General features: G+C 46.6%; 1 long non-coding RNA gene and 1 other non-coding gene across 5 annotated transcripts; both read left to right on the top strand.

The window, feature by feature from the left end:
- The first annotated feature begins 6,417 nt into the window (after positions 1-6,417).
- Positions 6,418-8,415, top strand: LOC115495124 (uncharacterized). The gene is made up of 3 exons (XR_012055844.1): positions 6,418-6,661; positions 6,881-7,033; positions 8,277-8,415. It is a non-coding gene; the product is annotated as an uncharacterized lncRNA (long non-coding RNA).
- A 3,451-nt stretch (positions 8,416-11,866) lies between these two features.
- Positions 11,867-19,479, top strand: LOC116808100 (uncharacterized). 4 transcript variants are annotated; one of them, XR_012055842.1, is made up of 6 exons: positions 11,867-12,255; positions 12,631-12,806; positions 12,901-13,020; positions 13,886-14,008; positions 14,689-14,763; positions 17,929-19,479. It is a non-coding gene; the product is annotated as an uncharacterized protein (transcript). The 4 variants fall into 4 exon arrangements; XR_012055843.1 differs by having other exon boundaries at positions 12,647-12,806; positions 13,795-14,763; XR_012055841.1 differs by having other exon boundaries at positions 13,886-14,763.
- The last annotated feature ends 1,094 nt before the right edge of the window (positions 19,480-20,573 follow it).

Below are 20,573 nucleotides of genomic sequence, written 5' to 3'. Positions count from 1 at the left end.
CGCTTTGAGGAACACCTAAATCTTCCAAAGGAGAGGAATTTATGGCTTCTTATCAGAAGAAGCTGATTTCTTCAGGCCTTGCTCAGACTCGAAGATGCCATGGGGATTAAAGGAAACAGTTGACATACAATAGACAGAGTTTCTTGTTTAGAATAGAATGTATAACCATGAAGGAGGTATGAATATGCAACAAGTGTATTGTTTTAAGGGTGATTCCTTTGTTCACAAGTTATGCTTTTCATGACTTAGTGTCCGAGAGCATCTGGATGTCCGTAATTCATTGCTTTTTATTGTCTTGTAATTGTCCTAACTCTAAACTTTATTACTCTAATTGTATTATTATTTTTATAACTCATTCTCCCACAGATAGTGAATTAGAAGCATCTTTCTTATGTTTCATATTGGAATTAAAAATGTTATTTCTGTGGGGTTTTTGTTGTTTTCTTAATACTAACGCACGATGAGTTGTGCTGTGTATGCTCCTTGGGCTCAAGAAACAGAATATTCTGCTCCAACTAGCTGCAATTCCTCTTTGGGTTTAGATTAGTAACTTTGAGTTCTACTGAAGTATTTTAGAAACAGCACCTTCTAAAATTCCATTTCCACTGCATGTTTGGGCTGCAGACTGACTGTTCCCAATGGCTGTTAGTGATTAAATTTGATAGGAATGGAAATGGAGAAGTCCAGAAGAAGCTGTGGTAAGCCCTGAGCTGGCACTCCGAGGGAACCAGGGTTTTGTGCTCTTAGGAGCAGGTATTCTTTGGAAATGTCTGAAAGTCTGATGGTGGTATTTTTCTTTTTGGCTTCCAGTACAAAACAGAGTGGGAGTGGATCCTCAGATTTCTTGGGGAAGGGCTGCATGACAAACATTGCTATGAGGATTTTCCGTGTCATTCTTTCCTTTTTCAACAGTCCTTTGTGTGATGAGGGCTCCCAGGTAAGAACTGAAAAAGAAAGTTCTGAAAAACCCCAAACCACAGAAGCTTGCATGGCTTCGAGATCTCAAGTACCAAACAGAAAGGAACAGCTGCCTCTGCCTTGGTCCTCTTGAAAATCTGTTCCTTGTTGGTTTTGTGTGTGTGTGGATGGGGAAATTATTGTTTGTGTCTAAACCAGTCCCATCCTTATCCCCTGAAACTGGAACAGCATCCTGCCATCATTTGTTACCTGAGCAATGCTTCAGCAGGAGGGAAACTCACGTGCCAGGAGCTCTCAAGTTTGTGAGCATCCACCCTGAGTATTTCAGGTATCAAAACCTTGGAGAAAAAGAGAAAATTGTTTTGCTACCTGAATACTTCTTGTAAGAGCAGCACCTGTAGTATGAAGTGTTGAAGGATGAGTGTATTTCCTTCTCTGGAGTTCCTGAGAACAGGCAGTGTTCATTTTACCTGAAAGTTGATCAGATACCAGCCAAATTGCTCCTTTTAAGTTAGATAATTAGGTCTGGGCTGTAAAAGAACAAGTTGTGTTTTCTGTTTCAGAGCCATATTCTGGAGATTTTACAAAGTTCTGCCCGTGTCACCAGAGCTGCCTATGAGCTGACAGAGGATCACAGCCTCCTGACGTGGGTCCTGCCCAGCTTGGAGAAAAGGTAACCAGAGGAGTACAGGAGAAATGGGAACAATCTTCCTGCCCACAGCAGAAGAATTCTGTGGCTGAGGATGAAAGCAAGGGTGACAGACATGGAGACAGGGGCACCAAGGGCTTCCCTGGCAGAACTTGCTGAACTCTGAGGTCTCCCTTGTGAAAGGTCTGCCTTTCAAATGTGGTTTTCTTTCTTTCTTTTTTTATTTGTCTTTTCTTTTCTTTTCTTTTTCTGTTTTGTTTTGTTTTTCAGGTTTCTGGAGAACAAGGTGATAAATAAAATCATTTCCTTACTCTATGACTAATAAATTCAGGAGACAGGGAGGAAACAAGAATCAATCCCAGGAGAAGAGGAAATACGGGATGATTGTCATGTCAAGGAGGACATTGGTGTCCAAGGTGGGGGACACAGGGCAGGGGGTGCAAGTTTACACCAGTGGCTCCTGTCAAGCACTTCACTGGGTTTCAGTGCTGGAATTGGGAGAAGTGGGCTTGAAGTGGGGCTTAAAAATCAAACAGAACTCAAGCGAAAAGGACAAGTTTTGTGTGTGACTGGGTTCAATAGTTTCTTCAGTCCTAAAATTGTTTTCTCACAGTATGTTTCAAGCCTAGAAAAATGGTAACATAGGATGGTTTCAAAGCCTAAACAAATCTCACTGAATGCTGTTTTTCATTAGTGATTTCTGGGCACTCCAGAAAACATTTCTAGACTTGCCTTGTTCACAATGGCTCCTTTGATCAAAACTGAATACCTGAGGGATAAATATGTGTATTTTTAAGCCAAGTATTTTGCTCAGTAACATGATGAAAAAGTGAAAAAAGCTTTAAAAATGAATACTTTAAGTCTTGCAAACACTCTGAGATTTTCAAGTACACAGACTTCTCCTGCCAGTTTTTAGGAACAGTAAATTTTTAGCAATATGCCTCTGTTACCCTGCAATTTCACATTCATTTCCATGTCTGTTGTGTTGTTAGTCCTCCTGCTTTGTGGAGTCTGTGGGCACAGCAGAGTGATTCTGTCACGTGCATTCTGCATGGCAGGAATAAAACACAGCAAGGTGGTTTATCATCTCTAGTAAAGGTGTGCTGTTTGATCCATTCTGTTTCTCCTTTCAGAGAGAGGACTCCAGGTGCCAATTTGTTAAAGGTCTTGGGAGCCTCCTAACAGGGAATGGCAGCAGGGAAGAGGGAAAAAGCCTCCAGAGATGTTCTGGTGACTGGACCTGTGCAGATGTTGGAAGAGGATGTGCCCTTGCCCTTTTCAGCTGCAGTGCCCCTGCAGCCACCATGGAAGAGGGCAAAAGATGCTGCCAGCTTTGCCAGGAGCAGATGGTTTATTTTGGCAGTGCCAAAGTGTGTGATGAGGTGGTGGCCTTGGGAAGTTTGGGTGCTCTGCCCTGCACTCACAGCCGGTGGCTCACTTCAGATGAGGTGGAAAAAGAAGGGTCACTGAGTCCAGAGGCAAATCCTGACCAAGATAAAATCAATCTTCCCTCTGCAAGTACAGGAAACACTGTGTTCTTTGAAACAGGTCCAGTATGTTTGATTGAGTGCTTCTTTGTGAAAAAGTTCAGTATGTGTTGGCATCAAAGCCACAAAGAGATTAAGGGAATGAGCCCAGCTCCTTTTAAACCCAAAACTAGATCTAGCCCAGCTGTACCCTTATCAGAAACCTGAATTTAGGCTGGGCTACTGAAAAATATCAGTGGAGAGGGGCAGCTTATTTTATTCTTCCTTTGCCCAGAGACATTTTGAAAAGCCCAAAATTTTGAAGTGTTCCACACCATTGGGACAGAAATTAAGAGTTTGGATTTGTAGAATTCCCTGTCACAGCTATTTTGGCTTTATCTTTTAAAAACAATTATAATAGAGGTCATGGAATTCACTGAAGCCAAATAAATTTGCTCCAGGGCTCCAGGTGGAGCTTGAATCAAAATTTCCTGGGTTTAAATTCTGCAATTGGTTGGTTTTTGCTTGTTTGCTTTTGTTTGGTGGGGGGTTTTTGGATTTTTTTTTTGTGTGTGTGTGTGGTTTTTTTTGTTTGTTTGTTTTTTGTTTGTAACTGGAATTAATGTATTTTCATATTTTACCAATCTATAAAAAGCTTTCCTATTGCTAAATTTTACCATCACATTTTGTGCATATGTGTGTGCATGCTTATAAATAGCCTATTAGATCATGGGCCAATTTAAGATTTTTCATTATTTTCTTACAAAACTGAGAGAAATGCACAACATTACAAATAGAAAGCAAGACCATGGCTTTTTATCTGGTTAGATTCATTTTTATGAGATAAATTCAGTCTCAAATAGTTTCAGGGACCAGCCACATAACAGAGGGAAAGAAGTGCAGAGATTCAGGTCTGTGTTTCACATTAAAAAAATTAAAAATCCCCTAGCAGGCAAAACTGATGAGGGAACTGCAATCCCACTGCAGGGCTATGGAACTGTACAATGTCCCTGAGCACATGGAGCTGATAATCCCAGCAGCAGCTTCTCAGGGAATAAGAATGTAAATGTTATGCAAAGACAGCAAAGTCTATTCATTGCTTGACTGGTACCTTTACTCCAAACAATGAAAAATCCCAACCAGCTGTTGGGAATGGTTTCCCTTGGTGTTTTCATTAGAACTTGTAACCCACTGTTCTCCCACTGGTATTTGGAGAAGGAAGAATAATAGCACCAAGAGGATGCACTCTCTATTCCTCCTAGGCTGCTGACATGGAAAAATGTCTATTTACATCTTCTTAGAGTATAAAAATGCCTGAAAGGTGGCAGACTTCTCTATTTCTTTTGGGGGGGTCAGAACAAGTGGGACTAAAAAGTCACGATGAGATCTGTTTACCCTGCTTTTTAATGGAAATAAGGCTGATTTATTATATATAATTATATATATATATATTATATATATATATATAATTATATATAATATATAATAATTATATATAATTAGGCACATATGGGGTAATTTCCTCCACAAAACTGTCAACAAATTTCAATTAAATTTAACAGAGGACAAGCATCTTGCCTCAGAAGCACAGTTTCTACAAATGTCAATAAAACAGGCAGCTGAAGAAAAATACCCCATCAATTGCCAGAGAGGGAAGTGCCACAACACAAATGCCACCTCTGTTACGCACCAGGTGATCCAAATGGTAGAAAAATGTTATTAAGGAGAAAAGAGGGGAAAGGTTTATTCCTGATTTTTGGGTTTTGCTACACCAGCCACATGCCAGAGACTTACATCCAGCTTAGCTAAGCAGTTTGGGGTTTCCCCAGTGGAATTTGGGGGTAATCATCTGCCCTAACTTTAAAATTAAGAGAAGCAGAGGAGCTGCTCATAATTTGCCTGGTCTCAGCAGCACCAAATGTTGCTCTACAACATTAGAGTGCAGGGTTTTCTGTAGGGAAGGATGTGGATAATCACACCACTTTCTTTAAGGTGTGGTGCTCCAAATTTGGAGGCAATAAACCCTCGGCTGATCTGAATGCACAGCAGAACTTTCCTAGAGGTGGTACAGAGTAATTTTCTACTCCTTTTTCCTACTGCTGTCCAAGCAAGCGAAGGACAAGCAACTCCTAACACAGAATTCAACCTTCACCATCAGAATGGCAGTTTCTTGCATTGTTAGTGAGAGAGACATGAAGATATTCTGAAAGGCCATCACATTTTCCTGGAATATGTAATAATTTCACTGTGATAACCTTGGGAAAAACAATTCTAGTCTCTGAATCCACATCCGAACAGTTGCAGCCATCTTCAGTAAACTAAAGAGTGATGAGTAAAGCCTGTAACTTTGTTAATGAACTGAAGACACAACCACAGGCAGAGGTTTGACAAATCAAGGGAAAGCACTGCCTGCAGCCCAAGTGACTCCAAGACTCCTTGGTCTTTGTCAGTCCACCCATCACCCTCGGTTAACCCACTGGGATGCAGCTTGTCATTTTATCTTAGCAAAACCTGACCAGTGCAGTTACATTAGAAAAACCAAAATCATTTGCCACCACAAGTAGCCATAACAAGACACTGCTGTTTAACTGTGCAAAGCCAGGTGTGAAATGGAACGAGCTATGGCAAAGTCAGATGGGTGAATGCTACTTCATATCCTTTGGAAATAAACTGCAAAGCCCAGCAGAATCAGTTTCCACAGCAGCAAAGCATTTGCACAATAATGGTCACTATTATTTTATTAGTTCAGCAGCACTAAATCAAAGGAGGAAAGGCCAAAGAATATGTTTGCAGCTTATTGTTCCTGGCTACTGGAAACACACATTCCCTCTACTAAAAGTCTGAATGTTTACCAGTTGCAATGTCAGCCTTGTCCCAAGATGAAAACACAGTATTTTTAATGAAAACCTCTGCTCTTTCAGTGAACTTTGGTGACAGCAGCACACAGGTAACTAACACCCCACACTGCAGATTCACAAGTCATCAAATTTCCCCGTAGCAAATGACTCAAAAAAAATCTGTCCTTGTAAACAAGAATTAGTGTTAGCAGTCTTAGAGCTTCAAATACTGTAAGATAAAGCCCAGTGTGTTTATTAGTAATTATCCAGCCTGAAGGATAACACCCATTCATACAAACCAGGCGCTGGTTGCAAGGAAACAAAACCAGGTCAGTGGGACAAGGTACGCAACATTTTCCCTGTGCAAGATTAGCACCTACCACTCCACAATACTTACATTTATTAACCTTCAACTTGCTTCCATCTACTGGAATTGGAAGGGCTGCCTGGGGAGTGAAAACATCTCCTGGCAATGAGTGTTCATGTATGGCAGAGGTGTAGGAGCAGCCCTGAAAACGCAATCCTCACTTCTTGCTGGTCACTCGTGTTATTCCTCAGGATGTTTTAAACTGAGATGGGTGCCCTGTAACCCAGGGACAGGGTGGGCAAGTGCCAGCTGGATCACAAACCCTTCTCTCCAAGCAGTGCATGGTTCCTGGCAGCTCCTTAATATTCTTCACTAGTTTCTTCAGAACAGCTTATTTCACCCAGAGTAATTCAGTGCATTGTAGCATGGCATTGGTATCTTGTGTTATGCAAGATTTTCAGTAACTTTTCCTTCAATTTTCATGGTAATTAACATTTTCTGTTTATAAGGTTCCTATTTATGTCTCAGAAATTTTGTATGTTGTTTCTAGTTCTGATTCACTTCTACAGATCTTAACTTTTGGTCATGTTTTCTTCTTGCCTTTCATGCAAATGGACCCAATGCTTTTGCTGTAGCTTTGTATTGAAATCTAACATCATAAATCAAGTTGATGTTTTGCTCTACTAAAATCTTGTGACTGCAGGTAGGAAGAGCTGGGAGCAAATAGTGTAAAGAAGTTGACTGTGGAGACTGAAGGTTGTCCAGCTATTCCTGGCTGTTTTGCAGGTGGATGTGATATTCAAAGTCCTGGAGCCAAGGCTGAGCACCATCGAGTGGTTGTGGCTGCTCTGCACTGGTGAGTGTGACAGGAAATACACGCTGAGCTGCAGGTAAACTTCTGGTTTAATGTAATATTTATTTAAATTTTTGTCTCTGAAAGCAAAACATTTATCTCCTGACTTCCCTGCTATTCAGTACCTGATGAATTGGGTGTGCATTTTCCTAAGTTAAGGAAAACCCTCCCTGTGATTCTGTAATTTCCAAAGGAGCAGCATTAAGTCACTTATGTTTTTCTTGTCTCAATAGCTTTAGCCTGACTCGTGCTCAAAGACAGGAAAGACTCAAGAACTGTATGTGGTGAATTGTTAGTTTGGCAGGGGTTTTTTGCAAGTTTAGGGCTAAAATGTGATGTAAGAAAAGGCTTTTTTTGCAGCATTAGATTTTTGCAGCATTGCAGCTTTTCAAGCTTTCTAAGTCACTTCATACCAATTTAAACTCTCTTGAAATATGCTTGATATGTTTTTTTTTTTTCATTGTTATGTTAGTTTTTGGTTTAGTTTTATTTGGCTTTCTTTTTTGCCTGTCTTAGGAAACTTTAACAGATCTCACTTTTTTCTTCTCCAGTTGAGTGTAGTGCTATCTTCTTAATTCAGAAAAACATTTGCTGTATGGAAAACCACCTTGCCTTGTGAAGGGCCAGGTGGGAACTGTTATAATGGCCAGTGGCACAGCCCTGCAGCACAGAGATTCCCTGCAGATGCTGCTGCTGTACCCGGCTGATGAGGTGATAACCAGCTTGGCTTTATTGCCAAAATAAAACTTAGTTTTCTTATGAATCCCAGCAAACTGTTCTCAAAGGCTTTGTCACTCAGTCGCTGCTTTATTGGTGTGGAGAGGATGGATCCCAGTTCTCACCCCAGGAGTGCCCCTGCATCCCTTTTCCCCACTTTTCTGTTCCAGTCATGGGAAATACTTGGGCTTTGTTTTCTTCTCCCTGCAGTTCACTGCAGATCCCAAAAAACCCACAGCAGGGAAGATCATTACTTGTGCTTCCACCACCAGGTGAGAGAAGAAATGGCCACATCCTAGGAGCCTGATTTTGGAATGTTTTATGGAATTGGCCCAGTAGCTTTTACTTCTGGGGTTCCTGGAGTCTGTCCATGGCAGGTCCAGCCTGTGCTTCAACTTAGAGCCCTCAGCCTGCAGGGAAATTAATCTTTGGGGAAGTTCTTACAGCTCTGCTTACTGCTTTATGAATGGTGATGATTTTCTGGAAGTAGGCTTCCCATTCTGACCCTTTTTCTTCCCTCTCCCTGCAGACTGTACCTGCTGAAAGGCTGAGGTGAGACCAGGATCTGTAAAATCCCTTCCTGAGGCTGAACCGTGTTTGCTGTCAATGAAGACACGGTGGAAGATGCTGAACACTGAAAACTTCGGGGTTTTTCCCCTGAACCCCAATACTCTGCAGCTGTGCCCTGTCTATCTCTTGAGTTTTCTGGGTTTACAAAGATTTTTACATTCTGTAATATTTATCTATACATCAATAAAAAAGAATCATACTGTATCAATGTGGTGTTAATTACTTTGTTTGTGTTGGTTAATTAAAGCAAATGATTGATAAGGGGTTTGAGCATCCCTTAGTTGGAGCTGGCAGCTCTTATTTAATTTCTCTTCATTCCTTTAATTTCTTTCTATTATTTCTTAAGCAATTACTGCAATTAGGATATACAGTAAGGACAAGAGCGTTTCTGCCCTGCTGGATTGAGAAATCCAAGCCCAATTCCTTGGAGAGACTGAGGGGATGGGGAGCTAAGCCTCAAGCTGGATTTTGACAGTAGGAATTTGGTGAGGGAGGAAGAAGAGAGATCCCACAGAAAGTGGCTGAGGCCACCAAGAAAATCATCCTGGTTAAAAGGAACTTGAAGAAGCCGGGGGGCTGTGCCAGGGGGCTGTGCTGGGACCCCCAAACCCTGGTCAGGGATGTTGGGCAGTGTCGGCTCCAGAGGAACACTGCAGAGGGGCTGTGCTGGAGCCCCTCAGCTTCCACCCAGAGGTGCTGGGCACTGCTGGGCTTTCGGGGCACTGCTGAGAGGCTCCGCTGCCAGATCCGGGGAGTTTTCCCGTTATTTTCTGTCGTGCTTAGCACCTGGCAAGTCATTCCAGCCCCACAGGCTGCCGATGCCACCGGAGCAGTCACAGAAACCAGTCTGGGAGAGGAAATGAGCTGTTCCGTGTTGTTTTTCACAATGCGTTTTGAATTTACACCAGAATCTCTCCTCTCCCCTCAGATCCCGCACACTGAGTTTTGAGTTTTCTCATAAAAATTTATCCTCGGCTTATGCTGGAAAAAGGAAAATTCTCTGGCACGGCGGGGAGCGGCGGGGTTTGGGGGTGCTGGGGCCGGCACGGGGGTCCCAAGCCCCGGCCGGTTTCAGTCAGAACCGGGAAATCGCCGCCGCCGGCGGATCGGCCCCGGCGCCCAGCCCGGAGCCGGGTCCCGGTCCCGATCCCGATCCCGGCCCCAGCACCGCCCCGGGAGAGACCCAGACCCCGCCCGCCGGGAGTCGAACCGGCACCGCCGGGAACCGAACCAGCGACCCTGGACACCGCCCCGGCGGGGCCGGGAGCGATGGCCCCGTTCCATTGGTCGGCACCGGGAGCGATGGCCCCGCCTCCATCGGGCGGCACCGGGAGCGATGGCCCCGCCTCCATCGGGCGGCACCGGGAGCGGTGGCCCCGCCTCCATTGGGCGGCACCGGGAGCGGTGGCCCCGCCTGCATTGGGCGGCACCGGGAGCGGCGGCCCCGCCTCCATTGGGCGGCACCGGGAGCGGTGGCCCCGCCTCCATTGGGCGGCACCGGGAGCGGTGGCCCCGCCTGCATTGGGCGGCACCGGGAGCGATGGCCCCGCCTCCATTGGGCGGCACCGGGAGCCATGGCCCCGCCTCCATTGGGCGGCACCGGGGCGGAGCTCCAGGTGCGGGGCCCGCTCTGGCACAGGTGCGCGGGGCCGCAGGGCGCCTGCGCGGGGCGGGGCCGAGGTTATTTAACTGCCGAGAATCGCCGCAACCGCCATTTGCTCACGCTGAGCTCGGTGCGGACGGGTGGGTTCTCTCTTTCTCCCTCTCTACCCTTCCTTCCTTCTGCTCGTATTACCCTTATTTCTCTTCCCCCCTTTCCTTCTCGTCCCCTTTCGGCTTCTCCTCCCGTCCCACCCTCTACCCTTCCTTCTCTCCATATTTCTGTTTTTTCTCCCCTAAACTCACCCCCCCACTTCTCCCTCTCCTGTCCCTGCTTCGCTCCTCCGTTCCATTCCCCCGCTCTCCCTCCTCTCTTCCCGTCCCCTTTTCCTTCTTTCCTCGCAGCCGCGGGGTTGGGGGTGCCGGCGAATAAAGCCCAGAGGGCCGGAGCCCGGCGCCCCCCGCCCTCGCTGGGGTCCCCACACGGGGCAGGAGCCGCTCTGCGGTCCCCCCATTCCAGTGTAACACACCGCCCGACACTGCCGGGGCTCCGGCTTTCCCGACATCACACTGGGGGTCAGGCTGGGGGGCAGGGGGTTGGGGTTAGGGGGGTGGGGGGGGTCAGGGAGGGCCCCCTCATTAGGAGGGGGTCCTGGGGGGGGTGGGGGTTAGGAAGGGCCCCCTCCGGAGGAGGGGGTCCCGGGGGGGGGGGGTCGGGGGGGGCCCCCTCCGGAGGGGGGGGTCCCGGGGAGGGGGGGTGGGGTGGAGGGGGGGGGGGCCTCCCCCCCTCCAACCCCACCCCCCTCCCCGGGACCCCCTCCTCCGGACGGGGTCGGCCCGGCCCCCTCCCGGGGACCCCCTCCTCCGGACCGGGGCCCGGGGGGAGGGAGGGGGGGCGGGTGGGGTGGGGGGGGAAGCAGAGGGGGGCACGTCACTCTGCGGCGTAACAGACGTAAAAAAAAACACACACACACCAGCGGCCCTCCTGCCCTGACCCCCCCCACCCGCCCCCCCTCCCTCCCCCCGGGCCCCGGTCCGGAGGAGGGGGTCCCCGGGAGGGGGCCGGGGCCGACCCCGTCCGGAGGAGGGGGTCCCGGGGAGGGGGGCGGGGTTGGAGGGGGGAGGCCCCCCCCCCCCTCCACCCCACCCCCCTCCCCGGGACCCCCTCCTCCGGAGGGGGCCCCCCCGACCCCCCCCCCCGGGACCCCCTCCTCCGGAGGGGGCCCTTCCTAACCCCCACCCCCCCCCCCCCCCAGGACCCCCTCCTAATGAGGGGGCCCTCCCTGACCCCCCCACCCCCCTAACCCCAACCCCCTGCCCCCCAGCCCGACCCCCAGTGTGATGTCGGGAAAGCCGGAGCCCCGGCAGTGTCGGGCGGTGTATTACACTGGAATGGGGGGACCGCAGAGCGGCTCCTGCCCCGTGTGGGGACCCCAGCGAGGGCGGGGGGTGCCGGGCTCCGGCCCTCTGGGCTTTATTAACCGGCACCCCGAGCCCCGCGGCTGCGAGGAAAGAAGGAGAAAGGGAATGGGGAACGAGAACAGGGGAGCAGAGCGGCAGTCGAGGGGAAGGGGACAAGGACAGGGGGCAGGGGGAGAGAGGTCGGGGTGTGCGGGGCAATTGGGGAGGGGGCTGGGGGGGAAGGCAGGGTGGAGGAAGGAAAGGAAGGATTGAAGGCAGGTTTGGGGAAGGAGGCGGAACGTGTGCAGGGGGGAAGGGGAGCAGGGAAAGGGGGCGCGGGGGATCCCGGCTGGGGAGGGAAGGAAGAGGGACAGGATGGAGGAATAGGGTAGTGGTGGGGTGAGTAGGGGAATATAAAGAGAAGAAAGAAGGGGGTGTGGGGGGGGGGACCGCCCGGGGGGGGAGGGAGGGGAGGGCTAGGGGGGAGAGGGAGGGGGGGGGTTTGGGGGGGGGAGGGTGTAGGGGGTGGGGGAGGGGAGGAAGGGAGGGTAGAGAGGAGAAGTATAGAGAAAAAGAAACGCAAAAGAAAAGAAACACAGAAGAAATGAAATATAGAGAAAAAGAGATAAAGGGGCCCGGCCGGGCGCAACCTCCCCCCGCGAGCGCTGAGGAGCAAATGGCTCTGCCCGGCCCTCCCCGCGGGTTAAATCCCCCCGGCCCCGCCCCGCGCAGGCGCGCTGGGGCCCCGCGCACCTGTGCGCGCACCTGTGCTGGCCCCGCCCCCCCGCCCCCCGCCCGTAAATGGCGGCGGATCCGCGCCCGCCTCACGTTCTGCGGGGGATGCTCGGCCCGGGCTGCGACGGGACCGGCGCTCGGAGCGCCGTGCGGAGATCGGATCGGGGCTGCTCCCGGCGCTGCGCGGTGTCCGAGGTGCTCAGGTGGGACTGGAACGGGATCTGGGCCCGGGGATTTGGGCCCCGGTCCCGCCGGTGTCTGCTGTGGGAGCCGGGCAGAGCCGCTCCTTCCTCGGCGGGCGGGGTGGGGGTGCCGGGGCCGGAGGATCGGGGCGGGATCGGGGCTGGGATCGGGACCGGCATCGCCGCTCTGCCGGGGCCGCCGCTCCCGCTCCGGCTGCGCCCGGTGCGGGGCTGGAGGAGCCCGGAGCCCCCGGAGGGCAGAGAGCACCTCCGGTCCTTGGCTCGGCAGGGCAGGAGCTGCCGTGCCCGGCCCGTGGCTCGCAGCGTGCCCAACCGGGGCACCGGACAGCGCTGGCACGGACGCGGCTGAAGGGCTGCCCGTGGCTCCTCGGCCAGGGGCTGCTCCCCACAGGCACGCAGGGATGCTTCAGCCCGGACAGACGCCACCGACAGCCTAGAGGGACCCCAGGGAACGGCTGGCATTACCTGGGAATGGAGGTACAGATGCTTGCAGAGCAGCTCAGACAGCAATTCCTGGTTCTGACCTCCCTGAGCTCCCACACAGCTGCCAGGTATGTCCCAGCCTCCCCAAATCTCCTCCCTCTTTTCCAGCCTGAGGCTATCATCCACCAGCAGCATTAAAGCCAAGGCAATCTTTCCTTGCAGATACTAAATGCCAAGCCATAGCCCCGGAGATGCCTTAAAATCAGAGGTTCGAGTGCAATGATGTCTGGAGATTTCCAGGGAGCCAGCAGGAGGTGCAGAAGTGATGGAAAACTCTCACAGGTGGGTCCCACTGGAGGTGTGCTGCAGGCAGGGATGTGCATCTCTTTCCTGAGGGAAAAGGCCATGCAGAGGCCGCTGCTGAGGCTCTGAAAGGAGCGGAGCTTCTGCAGGAGAGATGTTCTGCCTCAGCACAGGCTGGGAGCGCATCCAGCCACCGCCTTGTCCTGCTTTAAAACATCAACTGGAGCCTGAGCTCCAGGGGGTGAAATCAGCTGAATTCCAGGGAACTCTGTCAAGTGACCCCAGAGACATCCCTGGGGCTGGGGGATGAGGGTTTTAAATAGTAAATTCTATGGAATATAAACCTGTCCTTGTCCCACTGAGCTTCCCTGGAACCTCTGCTGGTTCCTGACACAGCTGGTGCTAAAGTGGCAGCTCTGCATGGGAATTTCCATGAGGCACTGTCAGGTTATTCCAGCAGGAATTCAGCAGGGAATTTGGGGCTATGGGTATAATTCATCTGAACTAGCAAAGCTGATACTGAACCCCAAATCTGGGCACCACACAGAACAATCTTTGTGCTGAAGCCCCTGGGCTGGGAAATTTCAGCAGCCAAATGTATGGAATGATCTAAATCCCAGCAGCCAGCACTGCCCAGAGGGACAATCCAAGTGCCAGGATGGGAGCTCGTGTCCTTCCCCTGCTGCTGGTGGGACAAATTCCCTTGGCACAGCTGGCTGGGTGGGAGCTGAGAGCAGGAGGGGTGGGAGCAGGGATGAGAGATGAGGCTGCTGGAATGTCACCTGGATTAGCTGAACTCTTCTGTCCCTGCAGGAGCCAAAGCAGATCCCTCCTGGCCAGGCTGGATGGCAGATGAGGCTGCTGGAATGTCACCTGGAGCAGCTGAACACTTCTGTTCCTGCAGAAGCCAAAGCAGATCCCTCCTGGCTGGGCTGGATGGGAGATGAGGCTGCTGGAATGTCACCTGGAGCAGCTGAACACGTTCTGTCCCTGCAGGAGCCAAAGCAGATCCCTCCTGGCTGGGCTGGTGGGCAGCTGCTGCATCTGCTCTGGGTGAAAACTCCCTGCCCCTGCCAGGAGCGCTGACTCTGCTTTTCCTCCAGCTCCTGAGCAGTGTCAAGGCCACCGAGAGGGAGTTCAAACCCAAAAAGTCCCCACAGCCCATGGAGTGAATGATCCCAGCAGAGAAACGCAGCGTTGAAATAAAAAACTTGCAGCTCTGTTAAAAAGGCTGTGACAACACTGTAATGGGATTCCCAGGAACCTTCTGGATTGCTCTTGGTTCTGCTTTTATGTATTTTTAGTCCCTCAACGGGCAGCTTGTAGAATTTATTCTGGGACTCAGAGGTTGAGCAGGGTGGGCTCTGGATTGACCTTCGCCTCCGGTGCCACTTTGTGCGAACACAACTGGGCCAGGCTGGGTGAACTCATGGCCTCAGCTTTCCCCTCCAAAATGTCCCTCCCTTATTTCCCTGCGGGTGAGCTGGGATTTGGCCCCAGACTGTCACTCCTCACCTCCCCGTGCCCCACAGTGTCCCTTCTGTTCCCCACACAGCCCTGGGGACACCAGGGGGTCCCTTTGCCTTCTCCTGCCCCTTTCCAGCCCGAGGCTCCTCTGCCCTTGTCCCACACAGCACAGGGGCACAAAAGGGGAAAGGCTCCAGAAAACATTTCTGCAATTAACCAGCAATTATTTCAATTCCCCAGAGAGAAGAACATGAACTCACAGCCACGGAGGCCTGAGGGGTTCCTGCAGTGAGAGCTCGGCACGTGTCCGCAGAGGTGAGTGCAGCATCTGAAAGGAAAAAAACACAGGGGAAAAATGTGATTTATTTTGCTTCAAAGTTATTTCAAGCTCTTAAAGCCCAACCAACTTTTGCTGTTGATTTTGTTTGGGTAGAACACAAGCAATGGGCAGAGGTCGTTCCATTGATGTGACGTGCCTGATGCCTTCTGGGGCAGAAAAAGTAGATTAAGCTCACCTGATGTCAAGCAGTTATTAGAAAAGATTTATAGCTCTTTAAACATAACACCCTTTAATTACCATAATGTTTATTCCACGATTTTAACTCATTCTCAGTGTATTTTATCAAACTTAAAATAACACCTCCTCATAAACCATTAGACAGAGTCCTACTGCCAGTCACACGCTTCCACATCTAACAGCAGACCCTCCCCATAACCAAACAAAAAATCAAAATAACATGCCAAAAGTAGTCCTTACTAACATTAAAAATGCAACTCAACCGTATCTAACAAACCCCCAACTTTATTTCCTCCAAACACCAAATACTCTTCAAATTCTGAATGAAAAACTCTTAAAAAAACAACAAAACCATCAAAACATACTTCAAATATAGAAAAGCCTAACCAAATAAATAAATATTTCTCTAAGCCTGCAAAAAATATAAAACAATCTAATCAATAGCCTACATTAAAAAAACCCCACTATACAAATTAGTACCATTCTAAATATAACATAAATAAAAATGTTTTACTAAGAAACATATCTCCCAATAAATAAAAGATATAAGTAATAATCATAAGTCAACAATCTAAAATTTCTCCAAAACACTTTAAAAAGTCAATATTTAAATATAACCTTCAATAAGTGAAGTATTAATAGAATCAAACAAAATTAATTTTCACTAAATTTAAATGTAAATATTCTTAAATTTCATTTTATCACTTTAATATTCTATTAAAATTAACTTCATTATTCCTTACTATCAGAATTCATTCTAAATTTAAATGTTATTTAATATAACTTCTCCTAAATTTTATTAAAAATCATTTATCTAAACTATACAGTATATGGTTAATTTTCTTAAAAAAAGAACATCTACAATTAAAACAACTAAAAGAAAACACTAACAAACACCTATTCAGAAGTAAAAAAATACAGTTTATTATATCATCAATTTCATCAAAAATTCTGTTCTTCATTACAATCTATACTGTTTTGATCTTTTATAAGTAATACCAAAAAATAGTGATTACTATTAATATACTATTTTAAAATAATTTTTACTCTATTTCCTTAATATATAAATATTTTTAAAGTTATCCTAACTTCTTCAAACACTTACTACTAATATACTAATTATATAATAAAAATATATTAATTTTTATAATAAATAATATCTATTAAATACTATTATATTTACAACCAACTTTCATATACTTTATTATCTCTTTATATAATTATCTAAAAAACACATAAAATTTCTAAATACTACTTTTTTTATTCTCTACTTATACAGCTCTTACACCAAGTTAACACTCTAACTAATCTCTACACTAACTCTATAATTTAACCTAATGTTATCTCATAATTTTACATGTTTTTCAAAATTAAAAAGAAAGAAATTTCATTAAAAACCTCCTCCAAACTGTTAATCTTATAACTTTCCCCAGTTATTATTACAAAAACACTTCAATATAAAATCCCGATACAACATTAATTTCTTTTTCTAAGTTTCACACTAAGTCATCAGTCTCTTACATTTCCTCCACCTTCACACTCTGAATATCCAAATCCAAACTCACAATCCTGTCTATAACCACTTTCAAATCTTAAAAAAAAAAGGTTTAGTATATTCAAAGCATCTATATTCTAAAAAATCCAATTATTAAATAATGTAATTAATCTTTAATCCTAACATTTTTACTCTTAACTACTACTTTTAAAAACATTATACAAAAATAAATTAAGTAACATTCACCAATTAAAATTTAAACTATAACCTAACCCTAACTCTACCTAAATAAAATAATTAGCAACAAACCCAAATATTTTCTACATCAAAAATTGTTAATTTTAACTTAACAATTTAACTTTATCAATATAATAAATAAACTTATTTCTAAAATAAACTTTAAAAATCATTATCCAGGCATAATTATCCAACTTTCCACTAATTTAACATTTATCAACTGTTATAAAATCTAAAATAGTGTACAATCTTTTAATACTTACTAATTATATAATTTCATATATGTTACTAATTATAGATATTATCTAAGTAATTCATAATTATTATCAATTTCTTCTTTACCACATACATTATTTTACTCTTATATTTCTTCATACTTATAACTAAAAAATTCTAATAATAACAACCTAATCATTATCTTGCAAATCTCTATACAATTTTATAAAACAAAACTTAACAATACTTTATTTCTCATATCAAAACATAAAGTTTACTTATATCTCAACAAGTACAAAAACCCAAGTAAATTTCAATAAGAAACATAAAACCAGATCACACAAAAAACACCCCCACCACTTCACAAATAAAAAACAAATGTAAATACAAATATAAATGACACAATGTAAATACAAATGTAAATTACACAAAAATTCCAACTTACACATAACATCTTGTATTACACCCACAAAAAACGATAAACTTTAAGTTTCTTTATAAATATAAAAATAAATATTATAAAAATCTTATTATTTAATAACTTTAAAAATATAAAATTCTATAAAATATTATACTTCTACTCTATTTACTTTATTTACTTTTAATTATATCACTTTACCTATTAACCAACCTAAAGCAAACATTTAAGTAACTTTAGTTAACTAAAGTTTCAAGTTTGAATACTTTGTATTTATCTATCACTACTCAAAAAAATCCATTCTTTAATTAATTAATATACCAATAAAAAACATTGCAAATAATCCATATAATTAAAAGACCCTTACATTATTAACTCTTAATATAAAAATACCAATTTAAGACACACTCCTCCAAGGTCACAAAAACCACAAACCACTAAAAAATGGGTATTTTATACCAAACAGGATCCATTTCAGAGGTCAAACATCCTATGCTGCGTTCCTGAGCATTCCCAAGGCTTTTTGACACAAAATAGAACTTTGCACATGAAGGACCATTTACCTTGTAACAATATCCTCCATAAAACTTCCCACAGAAAAGCCAGGCACTTGTAACACCCTCGGGAACACATTCCACAGAAAGCATCTTCTCCTGCCACATTCCAGCCCAGCTTTCCTCCAAGATTCCAAGGTCAGCACAACTCTTTATCTGTAACTTAGGGAAAAAGGCATTTGGTGGAGCCAAGGAATGGAGGAGCTGCCCTGGCCCAGCTCTGCCTCCTCTGCCAGCAGCAGGAGAGATGCAGCTCTCAACCATAAGATCAGTTCAACCTTACAATAATCACCTGGCAACACTAACTATTAACCCCAAAGTCCAGGGCATCATCTGTGTGCTCTCTCAGGAAGTTCAGTGGATCTTTGTGGGACAAAACCTGTTTTGGGCCCAAGAGCTGACTCCAATCCCTGCCAGCAAAAGCCCAGGGGAGAGCCAGGCTCCAAGGGCAGCCCTTGGTGCCTCCAGCAGCTGCTGCTGGAAACGCTGGCAGGACTGGTACAGATGGGACTGAACCTTGACACAGCTCTGTCCCCTGGGACCCAAGGTGCCAGGCCAGGGAGACTGATGGAAATGTGACACAAGCTTGATTTAAATGGACACTGATGGGACTGAAAGCCCTGCCCGAATGTGGGAAATGGATTTGTAGAGAATTCTCAAAGCTTGACAGAAGGCTCACATAGTGTGCCTCTGTATGCAGAATTTGAGGTAAGAAATGCTGACTTAGAAATGCTATGGAATTGGACATTGAGAGAGATACATCTTCCTCACACAATGCACCAATTTATCAGATTATGCTCTTTTCTGACCCAGAAATAAGGCAACTGAGAAGTGTTTTAAAAACTTTTATTCCATTTTCAGTCTCATGTGAAGGGTGAGACAATACAGATGTTATAATTCACACCATCACAATCAGAAGCCAACTATTTCCTAATTACAATACATTATAAGCGTTTCTTGGCCTATCAGCTTTTGCTACACTATGCTGTAAATGCCTTAAAATCAATAATCTAAAATTACCCCTCATGAATCTTATTACAATGCATCTTTCATGGTTTTATTTCTCTAAAGTATCTAGTCTCATTTACAAACTCATTCTTTAAAACTTGTTTCCAGTTCCATTTCTCTCTCAACAATGTCTGTCCTATTCCATGGCATATCTCACTCAGCATTTCTTATCTCAAAATTTCTATGCAGATAGATACTATGTAAACCTTCTGTCAAACTCTGACAATTTTCTACAAGTCCATTTCCCACAGCAGAGCTGCTCCCTGCCCAGCACAGGAGCTGCAAGGGCTGTGGCAGGGCACAGTGTCTGAAGGAACACTGGAGCTGTGACATTACAGCCAGCAAAAACAATTACTAAGTAGAAAGAAACCCTCACCTGCTCCAAGAACTGAACCTCTGTGGCTCATCCTCACAGGGTGACTCTGCTCCAGCGAGGAATCTCCACACAGCCCCGAGACCTGGGATCAGACACCGCCCTACCAGCAGAAGAACAAGGGGTTAGTGAAGCTTTTTGGACACATTCTGTCCTCAGAGTGGTTTGACAAGACATCGTCAATGTGATCTTTAATAAAGACAGCTTGCACCAGAGTTTCGTACGTTATTTCCTCAAAGTCTCTGCTTTAATGCATTTTGATATTAAAAGTGTTTAAACAAGATTTACCATGAGCTCTGCACCCTGCCATGCTCCAAGCCCTAAGGAAGAGCTGGATATCCTCACACTCACCCAAGCTGGGGCAGCTCTCACATGGGGAGGGAGCTGCTGCAGCATTTAACAACACTTAAAAATCACCCCTGCCTTGAGGTGTCCAGACCTGGGAGAAAGCCCTTCCACCACCCTCTTGGATTTCCCTCCCTGCCCCTGGCTTTGCTTCCAGCTTGGGAAGGTTTGTCCTGAGGCCATTTCAGCAGCACAAAGGGCTTTTCCAACCTCAGGGGTTCCCTGGGAGCTCAGTGACTGACCCAGCTGCTCACCCAGGCACGGGGGAAGCTCTAAACACAGATTATCCTGCCCTGGGCCAGAGCACTCCAGGGCATCCTTGGAACAGCTGCAGAGAGCAGGAAAAAGACACAGCTGCAGCACTGATCCTGCTCCCGCTTTCCCAGAGGGGCAGGAACACCATTTCCTCCCGATCCTGAGAGCTCCAAGGGAAATCCCTGTTAGGGTGGCACTGAAGGTGCCACTTTTCTGCCACCCTTGCCCCAGAACCACGGCCCAGCAGGTTTCTGTGGGAGCGGGGATTGTTGGTGCAGTTCAGAAGCTGCACATCCCTAAAGCATTTCCTTAGGAACATGAGGCTTCCCACGTGCATTTTGTAGTCCAGTTAGTAATTTCAGCGTATTTCAAGAGAGTTTAAATCAGAATGAGGTGACTTGGTGCCAGCACAGCATTAGCTGTGGGACATCAGGAGACTCACCAGACGACATTCTCTGCAGAGCTCCATTCTCAGCACTCCAGCTGCAGTATTCGCATTTCTCACGGACTCCGAGCTCTGTTTCCAGGGCTCCCATCAGGAAACTGGCGGCCGCTTCCAGGTGCAAATCCCCAGGGCACCCCTGATCCCAACCACTGCTCCTCTGCCCCCCGGACCCCCCTTCCTCCACCCTTTACCCCTTTTATAGGCTCGGCCCCGCCCAGGACACAAAGGAGGCTCCCAGGTGCCTCCTGAGACCCAAATCATT

Source organism: Taeniopygia guttata, chromosome 4 (genome assembly GCF_048771995.1).
Source record: "Taeniopygia guttata chromosome 4, bTaeGut7.mat, whole genome shotgun sequence".
NCBI classification, from domain to species: Eukaryota; Metazoa; Chordata; class Aves; order Passeriformes; family Estrildidae; genus Taeniopygia; species Taeniopygia guttata.
This window is presented reverse-complemented; position numbering and strand designations above follow the sequence as displayed.